This window comes from Chenopodium album, chromosome 8 (genome assembly GCF_948465745.1).
Source record: "Chenopodium album chromosome 8, dcCheAlbu1.1, whole genome shotgun sequence".
Taxonomy (NCBI): Eukaryota; Viridiplantae; Streptophyta; class Magnoliopsida; order Caryophyllales; family Amaranthaceae; genus Chenopodium; species Chenopodium album.
Genome location: NC_137841.1, coordinates 38,410,007 through 38,432,754, shown reverse-complemented (window position 1 = coordinate 38,432,754; position 22,748 = coordinate 38,410,007).

Below are 22,748 nucleotides of genomic sequence, written 5' to 3'. Positions count from 1 at the left end.
CACTCAAGGCATACGATACATATGGCCTAGTACATATCATGGCATACATTATCGATCCAATAAGCGAAGCATATGGAATATGATTCATTCTTACCCGCTCATCAGGTGTTTGTGGACACTACTTCTTGCTTAGGGTTATGCCATGTGACATTGGCAGGTGACCTCTCTTAGCCTCCTCCATGCCAAATCGAGCAAGTACCTTATCAATATAAGTACTTTGACTCAATCCAATCATCCTTTTTGATTTTTCCCTATAGATCTTAATGCCATGTATGTAATGAGCCTCTCCTAAGTCTTTTGTTGAGAAGCATTTTCAAAGCCAAGCCTTTAAAGACTCTAACAACAAAATGTTGTTTCCAATGAGCAATATGTCATCGACATTTAAGACTAGGAAGGCGATGTCACTCCCACTGACCTTCTTGTAAACACAAGATTCATCTTTATTCTTTATAAAACCAAACTTACCGATGGCTTGATCGAATCGCAGATTCCAACTTCTGCTTGCTTGCTTTAGTCCATAAATGGACTTCTTAAGCTTAGAAACCTTCGCAGCATTGTTTTGGTCTAAAAAACCTTCTGGATGTGTCATATACACATTTTCATAAAAAATAACATTAAGGAAGGCGGTTTTGACGTCCATCTGCCATATTACATAATTGTAATATGCAGTAATCGCTAGGAGGATCCGAACAGATTTAAGCATTGCGACTGGTGAAAAGGTTTCATCGTAATCAATACCATGAACTTGTCTGTAACCTTTTGCCACCAATCTAGCTTTGTAAATGAATACATTTCCATCTTTGTCGGTTTTCATCTTGAAAATCCACTTACAACCGATAGGTGTATAACCTTTAGGTAAGACAACCAAGTCCCATACATGATTTTCAAACATGGAATCCATTTCAGATCTCATGGCCTCTTGCCATTAAGCAGAGTCGGTGCTTGCCATCACTTGCTTGTAGGTTGCCGGTTCATCTCCATTCATGATCAGGATGTCCTGATTCTCAGTTAATACTAAACCTGGATATCCATCAGGTTGAGATCTCGGCCACTAATACCTACGTAGGGTAATGGATTGAGCATTTGCATTGTCGGTTTGACTTTGCACATTTTGATCATTTTGACTTGTGTCAACAGATGTTATTTGAGCACTTTCACTGTCATTCTGATTTTGTTACTCATCCTCAGGAACTTCGTCGAGTTCGATTTTTCTCCTACTTGTCATTTTTGAAAGGTGTTCCTTCTCCAAAAAGACACCATCACGAGCAAGAAAAACTTTGTTCTCATATTTGTTGTAGAAGTAATACCCTTTGGTTTCTTTTGGGTATGCCACAAAGGAAACCTTGTCAGATTTGGGATGAAGTTTGTCAGAAATCAACTTCTTGACATATGCTTCGCATCCCCATATCTTTAGAAAAGACAACCTAGGAGGTTTCTTTGTCCATAATTCATATGGAGTCTTTTCTACAGCTTTTTATGGTGCACGGCTCAGTGTTGGTGCCACAGTTAGAAGTGAGTTTCCCCAGAAAGAGATTGGAAGATCACTAAGACCCATTATTGATCGTACCATGTCTAACAAGGTCCGATTTCTCCTTTCGGATACTCCATTCCATTGTGGAGTTCCTGGAGGTGTCAATTCTGAAAGTATACCCTTTTCTTTCAGATGGTCATCAAATTCTTGGCTCAAGTATTCACCACCTCAATCCGGTCGAAGGGCTTTGTTTTTCTTGCCAAGCTGATTTTCAACTTCACTTTAAATTCTTTGAACTTTTCTAACGATTCAGATTTATGCGATATTAGGTAGACATAACCATATCTACTATAGTCATCTGTGAAGGTGATAAAATATCGATATCCATTTCTTGTGGTAGAGCTCATTGGTCCACATACATCAGTGTGTGTTAGACCTAATAAGTCTCTTTCTCTTTCTCCCAACTTGGAGAATGGCTGTTTAATCATGTTGCCTAAAAAACATCCCTCGCAAATCTCAAACGATTCTAAATCAAAAGAATCAAGAACACCTTCCTGTAGAAGTCTCTTGATGCGTTTGATGTTAATGTGGCGAAGACGACAATGCCACAAGTAAGTTTGGTTTGACTCCATGTTCTTAGCTCTTTTGTTAGTATCATAAACAATTTTGTCTAAACACACAAAAAGGTGTAATTTCCATATAAACAATATATTTAAACAAAAGGTCTTGTGATCAAGGTTAAAATGACGTCCAACGTTGCAAAATCAAAGTACGGTAAATAAAACTTAACAAGTTTTAGAACTTAGACAAAATACATGAGAGTACAAGCTTTCTTTGGATAGATTTTCTTCATCTTCCACTTGTGTACTCATGAACACTTGAAAAACACCGCTCATTTCGTTCCTGAAATAAGAGCATAAAATGAGTTAATTTTCCAGTAACTAATACCTTATAAATTGCATATTTTCAGGTGTCTAGATGATACCTGAGATTGAGGCTTTCTTTCCTCTTGCCTCATCTTCCAGATACTCTCTACATTCTCTTTTGTAGTGGCCTTGCTTACTACAATAGAAGCAGCGCATCTTTCCCTTGTTTTTGAACTCCTTTTTCTTGAGCCTTAGAGAAAACATAGCCGCCTTGCAAGAATAGGTTTTCCGGAGCTCTTGGACAACTTCCTTGTAGGACAGTTTGTTCCGATTGTTGGTAAGTCACATCTTAATTGCAACGTATCTTGAGTGGAGTGAGCTTAAAAGCATTTGAGCCGCTTGCTCATCCTCCACCGATTTACCAATCAATTCCAGATTGTTAAATAACCTTGTCATCTTTTGCACATGGGCTTGAAGTGGCATCCCGGGTCTAAGTCTTGCACTATAGGCCCTAGCCCATACTTCTTGCCTTTCTTTGCTAAGTCATCCATCTTGCGGTGGCTTGATCCTCATGTTAGACAATGACCTAGTCACTTCTTCCACAAGTCCATCATTGTTGCCCTTATCGCTCTTTGTTACTCTCAAATTGACCACATCTTCTAGAGCCTTGAGAAGTACATCCGGAAAGTAGTTGTAGAATTTCTTCTTCCACTGTTTCGGTATGGAGTTTTCCATGAGTCGAGAGACTCTCTTGCAATCATAACTCCACTCCTCATGAGCCATATCGCTCATAATACCTTTTGAGTAGAAAGTCGAGATGGCCGTATTCAAGACATACTCTAGGTAGCAATTGCGGAGGGTCAAACGGAGTTTCTCTTCCCATTCCTTGAAGTTTACCAAATTCAAGCTAAATGATAACTTCTCGGGAAGTTTTGGGAACATAAGATTGTTGTCGGTAGTTGAAGACATGATTCAACATTTGAAAGAATTTTTAAATGAAATACCATTCATAATACTTTAAATAAGATTGAATTCATGCATTTTTAATCAAACTTATTTAAAACGTCTTATTCACACATTTAAAGTTATCCCCATTTTGGGTGAGAATAAGTCGATTACAAGATCCGAAGAAACAAAGAGTGGTTAAGCATGCTTTGGCTTGTCTTAACACTCAATCTCCTAACTTAAGCAACGCTTTGCTAATGGCTTCAAGCCACTCTTGGTTGAATAAATCGTCGCATCTTAGTCTCTCTCAACACTTTATTCACTTTGGCACGACATGTTAGGACTTTATCACTCATATCGTTTAGTACAACCAAAACCAACTTGCATACCCGGTATGCCTTACGCTCCTAGGAGAGGTAGTGATGCCTCGCTTTGGCGTAGCCCACCACTACCCTCGTTCGGTTGGTAAGTGTTGTTTTACTCAATATTTAGGGACCTAGGATTTCTATGTTGGTTGATTTAAGTGAACTTAATTAATCATCACAACATTCGAAATCCTAAACATGCATCTAACATATAATTCATATGCATAACCATATATATTTATCGAAAAACCATAAATATAGATGCATTTGGAAACTAGCATGACCCCTTGAGATCTTTAAATCTTCAAAAGGTCTTCATTTGCAACTTCATGGCTACTTCTTCCAAGAACCTCCATATTCAAGACTTGACCATAATTAAATGCAACTACTAGTATCTACGATTAGGACTAATCTAAATATTAAGGTACAAAAATACTTAACGGTACGCAGACCGTATTTAGATTTACAAAAATACATCACGGATTGCAGTCCATATTTTCTATCCTAATCGGGCCCCACTAGTTCCCATTTCATAAAAACCTCTAAGAGAATATACATTCCATTCATCCATTCACTATATGTGAATGGCCCATGCATTTTACAACGATAAACAAGTAACAATGCATAAACACACGTGAACTAGTAACTAATCTAGGTGGTTAATCCAATTAACACTCCTAATTAAAACTAGTCAAAGTTGTTTTAACCGGTTACGTAAATAAGCGCAATTAAAATTTGAAGCTCCCACTAAATTCCGCAACCAACTCAATTAATCCAATTAATTAAGCTGGTAAATCCCAAAACTTGTCAAAATAAATTTTGTCAATGCCGCTCAAAACCGAGGCCTAGCCTCCAAAATTTATTAAAGTAATTAAAACCAAATTAGATGAATAAAATAATTAAAACGACAATTTAAGCAAAAATTACGTGGTCCAAAACGTCTAAGTGCCTAGCACTAAGACATGGAGTGCTCACATTCCGCACAACCGTTTGATGCTCGATGAACGTGGGAGTGGGCCCGATGTCGCTAAGCATTACACCGCCCACATCAGCGAACTTTCACACATTAATAACTTGGCCCTTGATGGCCATGTTGAACGAACTCATTGCACTACATTGCTTCGCAAGCAACGTCTACGCATATTCCCTTTTACACGACGCATGCACCAAGTCCAAGTACACCATGCTCGTGCCGTCACACCCGCGCCACAGTAGCCCCATGCAACACGCAAGACAACACGCACACACGCACGCAGAAGGCAGCGTGCTGCCGTTGTGATGCTGCTGCTGTGCTGCTGCTTGCGGCCGTGTGAACCAGCCACGACTTGGCTCAACACACACGCATGGCAGCCCCTTGGCAGCCACATGCGGGCTGCTATGCAGCCCGGCTAGCCAAGGGTGCTTATGCCTTGATTTGCGTGCCATAGCCTCGGGACTTTGATCCCAAATTTTCCGTGACATTTTAATTAATTCAAAATTAATTTTAGAACTAATTTATTGAGCAAAATGAAAAATTTAAACAAGTCTAACTTAAAATAAAATTTTTAAAGTGCATCTAACCAAAATAACTCCCAAGAACCATTCTTTAATTAAATTGGTTTAACTTGGTGCAACAAAAATAAGAGGGCAATTATTCACTACTAATTTAATTAATTTAAATGAATCTTGAGTTTTTGACAAAATAAGAGGGAGTTGGAAAAAATGAACATAAGTTCAATAAAGATTCCAACTTTAATACTTGTGGATCCTTGAAAAAATTATATCTTCCAATGTAAAGATAAACAATTTTCTATGACAAAGTTTCAAACTTTATGATTCCAATCAACTAAAAAATGATTAAATCAACAAAGTTAAACAAAAATTTATGGAATTTAGTAACTTAAAGTTTCAAATACTTAACATGATTAAAGATTGAATCTTTAGTACTTGGAAGCCTCAAAGAACAACAATTTCACACTTAATGCAATTAGTTTGCAATTATGTGAAAAATAAAACCAAGCTTTCAAACACAAATTACCACCAATTAATCATGCCTAAAGAGGTTAAAAATTGCATATAAAATATGTATTGAACCAATTACATAACCACCATAAATATGCAATTAATTTTCAAGGTTAGAAAGACTTAAAATTTTTCGTCAAAACGAAAAAATCCTCGAAAAGTGCATTTCTGGTCATTTTTTTGGCTAAAAACCGTCCCTTGGAAGAATAAAACCATTTCAAGAACACATTTTCCACCAAATATTCACTATTTTTGGTTCTAAATCTGGGTTCGGGGCAGATGATGGCTTTAAGACGAGGTTAAAATAAATAAAACGAGCTACTAATCTAATTAACACTGCATGACTAGAAAAATTAAGCTATAAAAACACTTTGAAAAAAATATTAAGATTTTAAAAATAAACGAGCGAGGCTCCGATACCGCTGTTGGGGTTTGGTTAGTCCGACTCACCGCGGAAACAACCTCGACCCAAAGAACCACTCGCAATTAATAAAACCATAAAGCATAATAAATAAACATGAAAGGATAAAATCGGAATTTACCTTTAAAGTGTGCATCGCCCTCAAAGCCGGGCTCTTACTTAAAAGCCTTAAGCTCCAAAAATACGCGAGCCTCCTACGGAAATCCACCCGCAAAAACTACTAGCGACTTTTATGTCCGTTACCTCGAGGTTAGCGAGGTCCGACCAAAACCCGAGTATTATATGAGTTTAACAGTTTTTGGTAATGCAATGCTCTATTGAACTCCTACTCAAGCACTCTTCCCAAAAACCCAAGATGGGTATTTATAGGCAAGAGGGAGAGTGGAAGTCATGAAATTCCACAATTTATTTTAAAGCTAAATTAAAATAAATAAGCAAACTATTAATAAATCTACTAGTGTCACTATTATATGTAAAGGGAAGTGAGGACCACTTGTAGAGTAGGGGACCATACTTGGTCCCCACTCCATACTCTCCTTGTGACACATGTCTCTCACCTTTAAACTCTCCTTTTACTTGCTTCCCCTTTTGCACACGGCCCACCACCTACACCTAGGTGTTGCGGCCTGCTACTGTTCGCAACTAGCAAGCCACGCACGCTTGTGCGGGCTGCTGCTGCTTTCGGCCGGCAAGCCACGTACACCTTGTGCGGGCTATTCCTGTTGTTTGTGGTCGTGGCTGCCTTAGGCTGCTAGCGTTGGTGCGCTAGCATGCCCTAACCACCCTTGGCTTGGCTTGGTGCGCATGCTAGCCACCAATGCTTAGCACATTATGCCCCAAGCACTCAGATGCTCGAGGCATTCCGATGATAGGGGTATTTTGGGAAATATTGTTGATTTATTATTATTTGTGGGTCTCGTCATTTACTTTTTTTTACTCGAATTCTGACGCTCCGTTTCGACGCTCTAAGCTCGAATTTCCGACGTCTAAATATTTAATACTCGAGCAACAAATTAATTTCTTCACAATTAATTCGTCGTGTCGGTTCGTTTACTGCTAAGGGTGTGACAAGAAGGGTTCAATCAAGATTAAGCTGTAATATTAATTATTCATTAATATTACTGATCAGAAGCGGCCTCCACCAAGGCATTCCGATCACTTGACCTTACTTAATATATTAGCTTTTTAATAATTCTCAACCCACTAACGGAATAGTACACTTGTTCGAATGGCACCATTCCTTTCACATGTTAGTACCATTCCTTTCACATGCTAGGGTTTGTTATTAATCTTGTTAGTATCATGCCTAGGATTTTGCTATTGATATGCTTTAACGTGATTATGATTATTTTTATGGTCTTTTATTGTAATTGTTATAATGATTATTATGATTATTATTATTATTATTTTGAATTATGGTTATTATGTTGCTCGATATTTTACTGTTATTGCTTGATCACGCCTTTTATGCATGTTTAAAGGGAATTTGTACTTGTAATCACGCTCAATAAGATAATTAATAATCTTGTTTAGGGTTAATATGATTATAATTCAAGTGATCAACAATAATAGTTTTATTTGTGCATTAATATTCAACCAACATAGATAAACAGGTTTAGGGTTAAACATATTAATTGCATGTTAGTCAGAAAGCGCACATGAATACGAGAAGAATAAAGTATAGGCCTATTGTTAGGGCAGGTTCAATTTCTTTTATATTGGATTTGTACCTTCATCCCCGAACTTCCAGTCTTGGTTCCAGACCTGTTGGAGTTAACGATCTCCTAGATCGTTAGGGGGTGTAACCTTCACCCCGTGAACGGTTTACAGTTTCCTAAAACTTGTTGGCGACTCTTTTTCTCTATCTTATTTCCTTTTTAACGCCACCATGCTTAAGTGTATGATCACAGTGGGGTTCAATTTTGGGAAAATGTTTGAAATATTCCCCACTCATAGGTTTAGTTATAATTACTTTGCTAATCTTAGCATTTTCATTACTGATCACTTTCATAATAAGATGATAAAATTTGAGAGTGTTATGGATTATATGTGGTTTAGGATTTGTTGTCTAAGTGATGACTCCTACTCATTTTCATGATTGAGATCATCAACTTGACAACCTACAATCATTAACGTTCAACAACGAACTTTCCATAGAACATCTTCTTTATTATTGCCTTTAAGGCAACAATATTCTCAACATTTATTTTTGTAGACTTTCTGATGATGCTTTGCTTGGGGTTCACTCCAAACGGTCACAATGATTTGGGATACCCTAATCACTTGTGATCATGGAAATTTTCCTTAAATTCCAGCACATTACACATGGATGCACGTCCATGTTACCATTCTCAAGCCACAACTTATTGTTAGCTCGTGCTTATAACCGGCTTCCTTGTTAAGGATCTAATCCTTGTTAAGGCTTGTGCTTGCAACATCAATTCTCAAATTGCATTTGTTTCCACAAGTTAAGAACTCATTCTGTTACTTATCCAAGTACTTTTGATGTTCTTAGCCATAATCTAACGATCTATTACATAGATTTAGGTTGATTGGTACTACATACATATATCACATACTTTAAGCAAGTAAGTCCTGCAACGATTCCATATCATAGCGTACATGATGGATTAAGTTGCATAGTAATTCTCAATCTTATTCCATCCATGTGACATTTTAGCTCATTAAGTTTCACCGAGTCTTGCTATGTGATACGGTTGAAAGTCTCTTACTAAAGTCTTTCATGTTTGACTTAGCATTTAGCCTAGCTTATACTTAGTTCAAACATTTACTTAGTTTTATACATATGGGTCGAAAGTTTTTCAAAGTCCTTCAATTCATATTTAATACGGTAAATTCCTTTACACGTTCAAACATTTTATTAAGTGTATATAATAGATCTTAATACCCAATATGTACTAAGTATCGTCTTTTGCTTGGTCCATTGTCGAAAATAGTTTCAAATCTAAGCGTTTAGTATTTGACAGTTATTTAACAATAGAGTTTGTAAACTTTTCATTAGAATTGTATATAATTTTCTTTTTCTCCCACTAAAATTCTTATTCATGAGAATTTCTCTATTTCTCTGTAAGTCAATCCTCTCATTAACTTCATTAGAAAACATGTTCCAATTCCTCTATGCAATGCTTCCTTAAATCCCGTAATGGATTCCTTGAACTTGCTTTCAAATTTAGCATTTATTTAGATTTTCAATACTCTTAAACTATTTTACAGTCACTTCCGAAATCCTATTTTAGGAAGGCGGTTTTGGTATCTATTTTGCCATATTTCATATGCGCAATTTTTGTAAAACAATCACGAAAAGACTTAAGCATTCCGATTAGTGGATATGTTTTTATTAAATCAACTCCGTGAATTTAATTGTATCCTTTTCAACCAATCTAGATATGTATGCATATACATTTCCACATTTGTTACTTTTCTCCTTGAAAACTTATTTGCAATTGATGGGTCTTTCACCCTTCATGCAAATTAATCAAGTTTCAAACATGATTTTCAAACATAGAGTCTGTTTCGGATTTTCATGGCCTCTAACCATTATTCGGAATTTCGCATTTGTCGTAGCTATCTTATAAGACATTATTCCTTTACTATCTAATAGGAAATAGTATGCTTGTAAGTCTTAGGTTTATTTCTAACTTAGTAGAAATTTTATAGGATTCAATCCAAGCCTTTGGTGAACTCTATACCTATACGGGGTTATTGCATCAAACACTGTGTTTCAAGGCGCTTCCAAAGCCCTTAGATTTTTTTGATGAATTCTTTTTTAAGGCACTTGTAAAGTCCTTTTGAGTATTCTTGATCAAGTATTCTCACGAAGCCCTTTTAAGGTCTTCCGAGATTCTTAGTTCTAGTTTGTTGCTAAGCTCAGTTGTCATCGAGTTCATTTTCCTCCCACTTGTCGTTTTGGAAATGTGTTACTTTCCAGAAAGACACCACTTAGAGCAACAAACACTTTGTTCTCAATTTGGTTGTTGAGGTAATGCCCCAGGTCTCACTTGAATGCTTACAAAGAGACATGTATATTGTCTTTGTAATAGTTCGTTGTAAAACAAACAGTTAGCTCCCATTTGAGCTATATTAGCCTTTAATGAGCCATTAAGCTCCCACTGATAAACCTAGCTCTTGCTAGGCCGATGAGGACCCACTAAATTACATAGCTCCCACTGAGCCAATGAACACCGATTATGCCTAAGAGTTTTATACATATACTTGAAAAGACATTTAGAAGTTAATTCTATCAATAACTAAATATGGCATACTTTCTTATCTTCGACATAATGTTTAGTGTAACATTAGTCCTTCGTGCAAATCTTAAGAACTTTATAAGAAGGGATGTGATCCATCATTGTTCGAGTCATTTTTAAATAGCATCGAGGTCTTCGTGAAGATACACTATGTTCTTTGTGGAGTTATTTATGAAAATTTCAATTTCATAACTTTGAGATGGTCACGCTTGACTCAACCAAACATCGCTTGATCTAATCTAGACGTTTTGATATTTTGCCTAGTCAATTCTGTACTTCACTGAACTCTTGAACTATTCAAGGTCAAGTTTGTTCACATTTGATGAATTTAGCCATATTCTTTCCAATTCTTTGTGAAACGTTGAAGTAAATGAATCCTCTTTACCCTTCGGAGTCAATTGTCTATACCAAGAACAATAGCTCTTTACTTTGTCGATTTCAACAAGTAAGACTTTCTTGTCTTAGAATGATTCCGAATCGATCAACTATCAAGAGTCTATCTAATAGATCCTTGAGTACTTTCTTGTCGATGTGACATTTCTAAGGATGTTCGAAATGCAAATCATGCCCATGATGTTGTGCTTTTGCAAGTTTATCATATTAATAAAATGTTTATTTATAATCAAGCATTCTTGACTCATGGTTTAGACAACCATGACGTTCAAATAAATTTGCAACTATTGATCATTTTGAATGTGAGTCTTTCGGTGTGTAAACGGATCAATTGCTGATTATGGAACAAAATAATTGTTTATTTGTTCCAGCCTTAGCTTAAAGGTCTTTAAACAAAGTAGACGACCTTACAACTGATGTAGCACCACTTGCTTCATTCTAAGTTTGTATGTCGGTAACTTAGCTTATCTTCAATAGTATGAGGTCACTTTTAAAGTGGAACACTCAAGCGGTATCCAATACTTTGTGAAAATTATGAGTTGCTAAGTTAACTTCAATAATATGAATTATTTAGTAAAATGGAATCTCATTCCTTTTCTTTGTTCTTCGTTTCCTATATTTCTTATCATACTTTATTTCATAATCTTTATGAACTATTTATTTAAGAGTCTTTTACTTTTATACTTTGTTAGGCATAATTAAGCATCTAATGCGCTGTAAAACAAAGTTCCATATTTTCCTTTAATTCACGCTTGAATTACTACATCAATGAGTCCTACACATCTATGAATTAAGCGAAAAGATATGTTGGTTATCAATATTGGCAATTTGAGTTTGCAACTCAGTACTTCATGTTTTATAAAAAATACCTAGTTATACATGATGTCCAACCGTCCTTTCGAACTTTGTTATTAAAGTCATTTATGAGAATTGTATTTTAGATATGCTTTACATTTTTTTTCCCTTACAAATCATGGAAAATAATACAGTTTGATTTGGAATTCTACAAATATAAGTGCAAAGTATTACCATTTATCAAGTAAATAACATAATAAGTTTGAAAATTAAAAAGTATTCATGCAAATTTCAATCTTATTAAACTTCTTATCCACGCATTAAATTTGTCTCCATTTCGCGAGAATAAGTCGATTACAAGATCCAAAGAAACAAAGAGTGGTTAAGCATGCTTCGGCTTGTCTTAACACTCAGTCTCTTAAGGTAAGCAATGCTTTTCTAATGGCTCCAAGCCACTCTTGGTTGAATAAATCGTCACATCTAATGCTCTCTCAACAATTTATTCACTTTAACACGACATGTTAGGACTCCATCACTCATATCGTTGAGTTCAACCAAAACCAACTTGCATACCCGGTATGCCTTATGAGTCTAGGGAGTAATAATGATGCCTCGCTTTGGGGTAGCCCATCACTACTTGCAATAGGTCGATAAGTGTTGTTTTGGAATGGCAATTTCACTCTATATTTATTTTAGGGACCTAAGGTTTCTATGTTGGTTGATTTAAGTTAAATTAATTAATCATCACAACATTTGAAATCCTAAACATACATCTAAGATATAATTCACATATAAATGATTATGGCTATGTAAAGCATAAGCATTTTGATGCATATTGGGAACTAGCATGACCCATTGAATTCTTCAAGTCTTCAAAAGGTCTTCTTTTGCAACTTCATGGCTTTGTCTTCCAAGAACCTCCGTCTTCAAGACTTAACCAAAATTATGCAACTACTAGTATCTATGATAATGACTAATCTAAATATTAAGGTGCAAAAATACTCAACGGTACGCAAATCGTATTTAGATTTACAAAAATACATCACGGATCGCAGTTCGTATTTTCTATTCTAATCGGGCACCACTAGTTGCCATTTTATAAAATATGTGAGAGAATATACATTCTATTCATCCATTCACTGTTTGTGAATGGCCCATGCATTTTACAACGGTAAACAAGTAACAATGCATAAACACGCGATAACTAGTAACTAATCTAGGTGGTTAATCCAATTAACATGCCTAATTAAAACTAGTCAAAAAAATTTTCACCGATATGTTAATAAGCGCAATTTATATTTGAAGCTCCCACTAAATTCCTCATCTAACTCAATTAATCCAATTAATTAAGCTGGTAAAACCTAATTATTTGCCAAAATAAAATTTTTGCAAATGTCACTCAAAAACCCGAGGCCTAGCCTCCAAAATTGAAATTAATAAAAAACAAAATAATTATAATAATTAAAACGACAAATTAAGCAAAAATTATGTAGTCCAATATATCAAGTGCCTAGCACTAAGACTTGGAGTGCTCACAACTCGCACGATCTCATTGCACCACATTGCTTTACAAGCAATGTCTACGCGAATTACCCTCAATTTTGTACCAAGCTATGCACACATACATACTCAATGCAATCCCCACGTACGACTTACCCACATCCACCCATAATGCGGCTGCCATGGTGCACCATGGTGTCGCACAATAGCTCCCCGCACACACACACCACTTCGAGGTGCCTAGCAGCTTCAACAGCCCAATGTGGGTAGCATGAGAAACCCGGGTGGCCGAGAGCATGCTTGGGGCTCTAAGGCCTCGCTTTGGTGCTCATGCCTCGGGAAAAATCCCGATTTTGTGTGACATATTTAATCAATTCTAAATTAATTTTAGAATTAATTTATTTTGAGGAAAAATAAAAATATAACAAGTCCAACTTAAATAAATTCATTTAAGTCCATAAAACCAAAAGTTATTCAAAGAACCATTCTTTAATAAAATTTGTTTAACTTGGTGCAACAAAAATAAGAGGGCAATTACTCACTATTAATTTAATTAATTAAAAAGAATCTTGAGATTTTGACAATATAAAAGGGAGTTGGAAAAATGTACATAAGTTCAATAAAGATTCCAACTTTAATACTTGTGAATCCTTAAAAAATTATATCTTCCAATATGAAGATAAACAATTTTCTATCACAAGTTTCAAACTTTATGATTCCAATCAACTTAAAAATGATTAAATCAACAAAGTTCAACAAAATTTCATTGAATTTAGTAACTCAAAGTTTCAATCACTTAACATAATTAAAGATTTAATCTTTAGTACGAAGAAGCCTCAAAGAATAACAATTTCACACTTAATAAAACCAAGTAATCATGCCTAAAGAGGATTAACCAAGTAATCATGCAAAAACCAAGTAATCATGCAAAAAAATAAAACCAAGTAATCATGAAAAAAAATAAAACCAAGCTTTCAAACTCAAATTACCACCAAGTAATCATGCCTAAAGAGGATTAAAATTGCATATAAAATATGTATTGAACCAATTACATAACCACCATAAATATGAAATTATATTTCAAGGTTAGAAAGACTTATTTTTGTAAAAACGAAAAAGCCTCGAAAAGTGTATTTCTGGTCGTTTTTTGGCTCAAAACCGAGCCCTAAAAGAGTAAAACCATTAAAAGGATGCCTTTTCCACCAAAAATTCACTATATTTGGGTCGAAATCTGGGTTCGGGAGCTTAAGTCAGCTATAATACGAGGTTAAAATGAATAAAACGAGCTATTAATCTTATTAGCAAGTTAAAACCAGAAAAAATAAGCCATGAAAACACCTTGAATAATATTATGATTTTAAAATTAAACGAGTGAGGCTCCGATACCGCTGTTGGGGTTTGGTGAATCCGACTCACCGCGGAAACAAATCCAAAAACAAGACCACACTCGCATAAATAAAACCATGAACACAATTAACATAATGACAAGATTAAGATAATGAGATTACCTTTATTTGGAGCGTGCTTCACCCGACCACTAGGGCTCTTGATTGAAAGCTAGCCTCGAAATTACGAAGGCCTCCAACGATGATCCACCCACAACTAGAACACCGACTAGGTCCAATGTCTTGGGGTTAGCAAGACCCTACCAAAAAAACACAAGTAATTAAGTTCAAAGGCTTTGACAAAGGTGATACCTTTTTCAACTCTTGAGTTCAAAGGTTTTCACTACTAGCGATCCCTTTTCCAACTCTAACTCAAGCAAGTAATCCCAAGTCATGCCTTGGCTATTTATAAGGAAAGCTTCCTTGTGAATTCCGCTCATCTTTCAATGTAGGATTTGTTCACAAAAATATCCCACATAGAAAGGTTAATGAATTCAACCCTTAGTTAAAAAAACCAGGAACAAGTAACAAGTGTCTCATGGTCAGGTGAGGACCACTTTCTCACTTGGTCCCCAAGACAACTCACATGCATTTTGAGCTAACCATGTGTCACCCAACCTTGTGCCCCAAGTTGGGTTCGGTTGGGCAACTTTCTTGTCATGGGTGACACATGGTTAGCTCATCCGGGTCCACAGCCCCCTTGCCACATGCGATGCCACCATGCCGCGCTGCCAACGTGGCATTCTGCCACATGGCGCGCTGTCAACGTGGCGTGCTTTCACTTGGCATGCTGCCACTTGGTGGCTGCCACGTGTGCTGCCACATGGCATGTTGCTATGTGGCACGCTTCAATTTGGCACGCTTCCCTTGTTTTTGCCTGGCTAGGGTTTTTGCTTGTTACTTAAAGAATTTTCTAGTCTCGCCAATTCCTGAATTTTTGCTCGACATTTGAGATTCTTCGACGCTCGGTTTCGACGCTCCAAGCTCGAATTTCCTTCATCTAAATTTAAATTACTCGGTCGACTCATTAATTCCTTCCAAATTAATTCGTCGCTTCAGTTCGTTAGTTGCTTGGGTGTGACCCGAAGGGTTTAGTCAAGATTAAGCTAAAGTATTAATTATGCATTAATATTACGAATAAGAAGCGACCTCCATCCAGGCATTCCGATCACTTGACCTTACTAAATATATTACCTTTCTTATAATTTTGAACCCACTATAAGAATGATACACTTGTTCGAAGGATATCGTTCCTTTAAATGGAAGTAGTTGAAAATGAGAATGGTGATCTCATTTCAACTAGAATGGGGACTGGTTGGAGGATGTGCATAGACTATAGACGTCTAAATGCATCCACTAACAGGGATCATTTTCCCCTCCCTTTTATCGACCAAATTCTTGAAAGACTAACCAAGCACAAATATTATTGTTGTCTTGATGGTTATTTGGGTTTCTTTCAAATCCTCATAAACCCGGATGACTAAGAGAAGAAAATTTTAATTTTTCATATGGTACTTTTGCATATAGGAGGATGTCGTTCGGACTTTGCAATGCGCCGGTAACCTTTCAAAGGTACATGAGGAGTATCTTTTGGGACATGCTTAAAGCCGAGATGGAAGTGTTCATGGATGATTTCTTAGTAGCAGGCCTATCATTTGAAGATTATTTGTCCAATTTGGAAAATTCTTAACAAGATGTGAGAAGGTGAACTTGGTCGTAAATTGGGTGAAATTCCTCTTTCATGGTTGAAGATGAAATCGTCCTTAGTCATATGATTTTGAGCAAGAGGATTGAGGTTGATAATGCCAAAGTTAAAGTTATTGAAAAATTGCCACCTCCAATCAATGTGAGAGGAGTAAGATCCTTTTTAGGGCATGTTAGGTTTTATAGGAGAATCATCAAGGATTTCTCACAAATTGCTAGACCCCTAAATGCTCTTCTTCAAAAGGATGTCGTCTTTATTTTTGATGAAAAGTGATTGAAGCTTTCAACAAATTAAAGGAGGGTTTGATATCTAATCCAATCGTGCAAGGGCCAAGATGGGATTTTCCATTTAATTAAACTTATGTGCCATGCTAGTGATGTTGTGATAGGAGGGGTGTTGGGGCAAAGAATAGAGAAGAAGTTTCATGTCATCTACTACACGTCTAAGACTTTAAACGAAGCTCAACAGTACAGAACTACACCACAACGGAGAAAGAGTTTCTTCCCGTGGTACATGCTTTTGAGAAGTTTTGGAACTACCTCATTTGTTCCAAAACTATTGTCTACACCGATCACGCGGGTATTAGGTACCTTATGGTAAAGGAAGAGTCCAAACCACGTCTTCTTCATTAGATCCTTTCTCTTCAACAATTTAATGTTGAAATTCATGATAAGGAAGGGGCTGAGAATGTAGTTGCGGATCACCTTTCCCGTTTAGAGAATATGCATGCTAGTAATGATGATATTCCCATATGTGATCAATAGAGAGATGATGTTCTCTACATCTTCAATGAGAAAGAACTTCCTTGGTTTGCCGACTTGGTGAACTACTTGGCATGTGGGGAATTTCCTTCCGATTTCTCCAAGAACCAAAGGAAGAAGCTAAAGAGGGAATCAAGGCACTATGTGTGGGATGACCCCATATTCTACAAAAGAGGAGTAGATTGTTTACTCCGAAGGTGTGTTCTGGATGAGGAAGTGCAAAATGTGTCGTTCTGATCCTTGTGGAGGGCATATGAGAGAAAACAAAACAGCCTTGAAGGTCTTGCATAGCGGTTTGTGGTGGCCTCACATCTTTGAAGATGCTTGGGGGTTTGTGAAGACTTATGACCGGTGTCAACGAACCGGCAACATATCTAAGCGAAATGAGATGCCTTAACAACAAATACATAAGCTAGAGGTATTTAATGTATGGGGTATTGATTTCATGGGACCATTCCCTACTTCTTATGGAATAAAACATCCTTGTGGTTGGTTAAGGCCATTGCCTCTCAAACTAATGACCATAAGGTGGTGATGAAATTATTCAAGAAAGTCATATTTCTAAGGTTTAGAATTACTAGAGCTGTGGTAAGAGACAATGGGTCAAATTTTTCATAGTGCTTTTTAAAAGAGGCTAAGGAAGCATGTGGTTCACCAAAGGTTCGGTCTTACCTATCATCCACAAACTATTGGACAAGCTGAATTGGACAAGCAAAATTGTCAAATCGCCAAATCAAGTTAATTCTTGAGAAGACGGTTGCAAGAAATAGGAATGATTGGTCAAAAAAACATGATGATGCTCTATGGTCATATAAAACACTATACAAAACCTTAATAGGCACAACTCCATATCGTCTAGTGTATGGAAAATCTTGTCATCTTTCGGGGGAGCTTGAACAGCGAACTCAATGGGCTATCAAGAAGATTAACTTCGACTTGGCCAATGTAGAAGGGCAAAGATGGCTTGATTTACATGACCTTTAAGAGATAAGATTGAAGGCCTATGAGTGTGGTAGCAACTACAAGAATCGCACAAAAGATTGCAACGATCGCAATATTGAAAAGACAACATTTCTTTTACGCGATAATATACTCCTCTTCAATTCTAGGATGAAATTGTTTCTCAGGAAACTTTTATCGAGGTGGAGTGCACCTTTTTTTGTCAAAGAGATGTTTCCCCATGGAGCCGTGGACATATCGGATTTTAGATGGAATGATATCTTTTAGGGTCAATGGGCATCGCCTCATGCTTTATTACAAGGGTGCTCATGTCGGTTTGGTTGAATCACTACCATGTAATCTTAACTCTTGAGTGTGGGGGTCTGCTAGCTATTGATGTTAAAGAAGCACTTTTGGGAGGCAACCCGAGTAAAAATTAAAAAAAAAAGAAAATGAAAAAAAGGGGAGAAGAGAAAGAGAATGAGAAATAAAATAATTTAGTGAGTGAGATAATGAAGAAGTGAGTATTTTACTTCTAACTTGGCTAACACTTTGGCTGAATTTATATTCTTGTGGCTTGATAAAGGAACATGAAGCAAATAGAAGAAGAAAAAAAAAACCCAATAGTAAAGCTGTCAGCAGCTAGAAGCGGATGCACCATACACTACGCATGCCCGCTTCTAGCTAAAAGAAGAAATCAGATTGATTCCGGTCAATGAGGAGAGGGCGTTCTAAGCTCAACTCACGCCTGCTCCTCCTGCTCCATACAAAACAAAGCTTCAGGTACGGAAAGGAGCTGGCACTCCTCAAGTATTGCATGCCAGCTCCATTCCGGGTTCCTAAAATATAAGCGAAGAACAAAACTAGGAGCGGGTGCTCAAGACCTCTAGCACGCCCGCTCCAGCCAATGCTGTAGCCAAAATAGAAATTTGGAGCGGGCGCACAAGAAGTTATGCACGCTCGCTACATATTGACTAGGGCTCCTACAGACAAGCACGCCGGCTCCAAATTAAGAAAATTTAGGCAGTAAATACTGAGATAAATCGGAGCGGGCGCTCCAACGCTCATGCATGTGCGCTCCATTACGGTGAAGGAAAGTGGAATAAAAGTTTAAAGCTAGGAGCGGGCGCTCCAAGACATTAGCACGCCCGCTCCTCCAAATGTTGTAGCTATTTTTATTTATAGAGCGGGTGCTCCTAAGCTCCTTCATGCCCGCTCCATTTTGTGAAGCAGAAAAACAGAATCAAGTTCAGCCTTTGGAGCGGGCGCTCCACCACAAGTGCACGCCCATTCCTAACCGGGTGTGCGAAGACAGTCTTGTTTTCACAGGCCAGAAGCTGGCGCTCCAACTTTACTGCACGCCCGCTCTTAATCGTTAATTCGAAGGTATAATATCTCACAAATGCCAGAAGCGGGCGCTCCTATCCCTCTACACGCCCGCTCCTGCTTTTCCGGGTAAAAAAAATGAATCTTTCCTTTTCTTTTTACCGTTTTCCCTTCATTCCTCAGCTCTTATTCAAACTCCCATATTCTCTCTCCTCATTCCCCATCTCCTTCTCACTCTAAAAACCCGCATTTTCTCCAACTTCTCCCTTCAAATTCATTATCAAACCGCAACATTCTTCACTAAAATTTTAGAAAATCCTTTTTTACTTTAAATTCTCTTTCAACAACAAAAATTTTACCAAATTTCAAACACAAAAATTTTAAACCCTAAATCACCACCATTGAAAATCAAAGGGAAGCTTGAGTTTTTCAAATAATTGGAGCAACGGAAGCAAGAATCGAGAAAAATTTGTGCGCTTTAGAGTATTTTTATACTCTACTTGGTATACCTCTCTTCCCTACTTCTATTTCTCTATTAAACCTTAGGGTTTTTATTCAAGTTTCTCAAATTTGTTTATTTCATGAACATTGTGTAATTAATTGTATAATAAAGTGATTTTAGATAATTATAGTTGTTAATTGATAATATTTGGTGGAAAATTGTGATTGATTGTTGGAGTAGTGAAATTGTGTTTGAATTTAGTTTGATCCTTGTGGTAAAAATAAATTGAAAATTTAAAATCGTGATTGTTGTGGGTTAGTATTGTTGTGAGTATAATGAAATTATTATTGGTTATGAATTTTTTGTTGGAATTTTTTGTTTGATTGTGTTGGATATATATTGAATTGTGGAAATAGGTACTTGGATATTGGAGGTTTGAAGTTTTAGAGGTTGTTTGTGGTGTGTTGTGGTGTGTGTGTGACGTTTCTTGACCTACCTTTGTAAACTAATTCCGTCGTTGACAATATGGTTCTTTGATTATTTGGGGGTGTGGGAAGGAAGAAGAGAAAGACTAATTCTGGCCTCCAAATAAACGAAAACCAAAACCAAGACAAAAACAAAGCCAAACTCTAAATCAAAGCAACCCTCCTATTTCATTAAAAATTCCCAAGAAATTCAGAGGGTATCAAAAGCTTTCCGAGCGAAAAATCCTTCCAACTAGATTTTATGACCAAGAAGCTTGCCAATTTTTAGGAATAATCCAAGGAATTCTGTGAGTGGATGAGATTTTTTGGGAGTTAACCTACGAATCGCTCACTCTTGTGTTCCTTTAAACCTTAACCATGCACCAAATCAGTGGTGAGAGAGAGCCTCTAGAGTGCGGGATTAAGTTTAAGATGTTCAATCAAGAAAAAACCTTAAGCTTAACTCGCCTCAATGAGATTTTCGGGTGGCCTGTATATAGTAAATTAAGTGACCCCGATAGTTTCTACTTCTCTAGTTACGAGGAGTATAATTTGTGGAACACTATCGCGGGGTACCCCAAATTCAACACCCGATCTTGCCACGCTATTCAACATTATGCACCCCGAACTCCGTATATTCATGAGAACTATTGGGTATGCTTACTTCTCGAAGCAAGACCTCGGGAAACTAATTCAAGAGCAGATAAAATGTCTCTTTATAGCTTCCTTATTTGAGGGAGATCTTGAGGGTAATGTGAATATAGGGTACTTGTTTATTAAGAGGTGGCTATAAAAAAAGAGGAGTACGGAGTTGACGGGTGAGATTAAGTGTGGTGGGATGATCACAATTATTTCCAAGTGTAAGGAGGGTGTTCCCATCGTAGGGGATATTTCTCCTTAGATGCCCATGACCCTTTAGAAGCCTAGGATTTTACACTTGTTAGGGTGTATTAGGATTTGAATTCTGAACTGTTTGAGGGACCTTGAATTAGAATTGATATTATCATCACGCTTTTTTTATAAGAAAAAAGTAGGGAGTCGCCAATGAATTTTAGGAAAACTTATAAACCTCGTTCATGCCTTTCTCCCATGTGGAGTTCATGGGATAATTAGCACGAATCGTAAGTTTACCCATGCCCAAATTGGTTTACATAAACTAGAAATGAGTTCGGGAGCGAGGGTACTTAAATAACGTTTCTTTTAGAGGGGAATCACTATTCTAGCACTAGTGCAGCCTCTACTAGCTCTTCGTTTTTAACAATATCATCACCAAACAATATATGCAACGCGATACCTAAAACTAAGTTAGTTTATTTTATTTACATGTATCAATCACGTAGGAATTACATTGCTGTAGACACCAAAATGTGTCTCTCAAAAACAAAACCTAGTTATGAATACCTTTCATGTCATTTGATTATCGAACAAAGTGAAAGTGTCAAAAGTCTAGTGATGATGATGTTTTTATTAAAATATTTCTCTCTTCTTGTTTTAAAAAATATTTCCTTTTATGAAAATAACCACTCCAATTTGGTTTGGTCCATGATAAGGGTCCAATAATAGTGTAGTTGGATTGGGCTCAAAAATAGCTTTCTAATGATATATTATAAGCTTAATTCCGATGAATAATGAGGAAGTTATGGATTAAGTTAAATTTGGCTCAATGATTTTACATGTGGCCCAATGATCTAGAGGAGGGCCTATTAATTATTATTCCTAAAAAAATAAGGATTGATTTTATTCTTCTAGGAATATCTAGGAGGTTCTTTTTTTTTTTAGTAATATTAGGATTGATAATTATATTTGTAAAGATGTCTTATTTTGAATAAAATATATGATTTGTCACAAATATGATTTTAATTTGCTTAAACGCGGAATTACCTGCTTGATCGGTTTAAGAAGATGATTCCGCGTACAAAGCGCGTTGTACTTTTTACTTAGCACGAGACGACAAGGTTGTCGCCTGGCGCTGACTCCTGTCATTGGCGGCATGAGGTATTTTATTCCGAATATGACTTGATTTGATTATGTGCCATTTTTTCTATAAATAGGGCCGTATTTCCCTGTTTTTAATCATTCACAACCATAATCTCTCTCTCCCTCTCTAAAAGCTAGAAGCTTTATCTCTCTCTATTCTTTTTCTAAACCTTCTCTCTCTCAAAAGTCCTCATACATTAGTTCTAGACACACCTAGCCAAGTTCGAAGTTGCCTTCGCTCTATACGTGAAAGGTTGAAATCTTTATTTCAATTATTTAATTTAATTGTTTGATTTATTATTTTCCTTGAAGTTACTAACGTGTGTATTTTGTTATTAGAAAGAGGTACGAGGCATCGAAGTAACAATTGTAATTGTTTTATTGATCTTTTAATATAGAAGTTATGCTTAGATTATTTTATTGACTCCTGGTATCATGTTTAGGGTTAACTAATATTTATATTATCATTTGCTATATGTTTTTATCATGCTTCCTATTTCTTTCCTAATATCATGTTAGGGCTAATTGATCTTAAATGTTTAGTTACATGCTAGGGTTTGTTATCAGTCTTGTTAGTATCATGCCTAGGATCTTGCTATTAATGTTATGCTTTATTGTTAACATGATGATTATTATTATGTTGCTTGATATTATATTATATTATTATTGTTATTGCTTGATCACGCCTTTTATGCATGTTTAAAGGGAATTTGTACTTGTAATT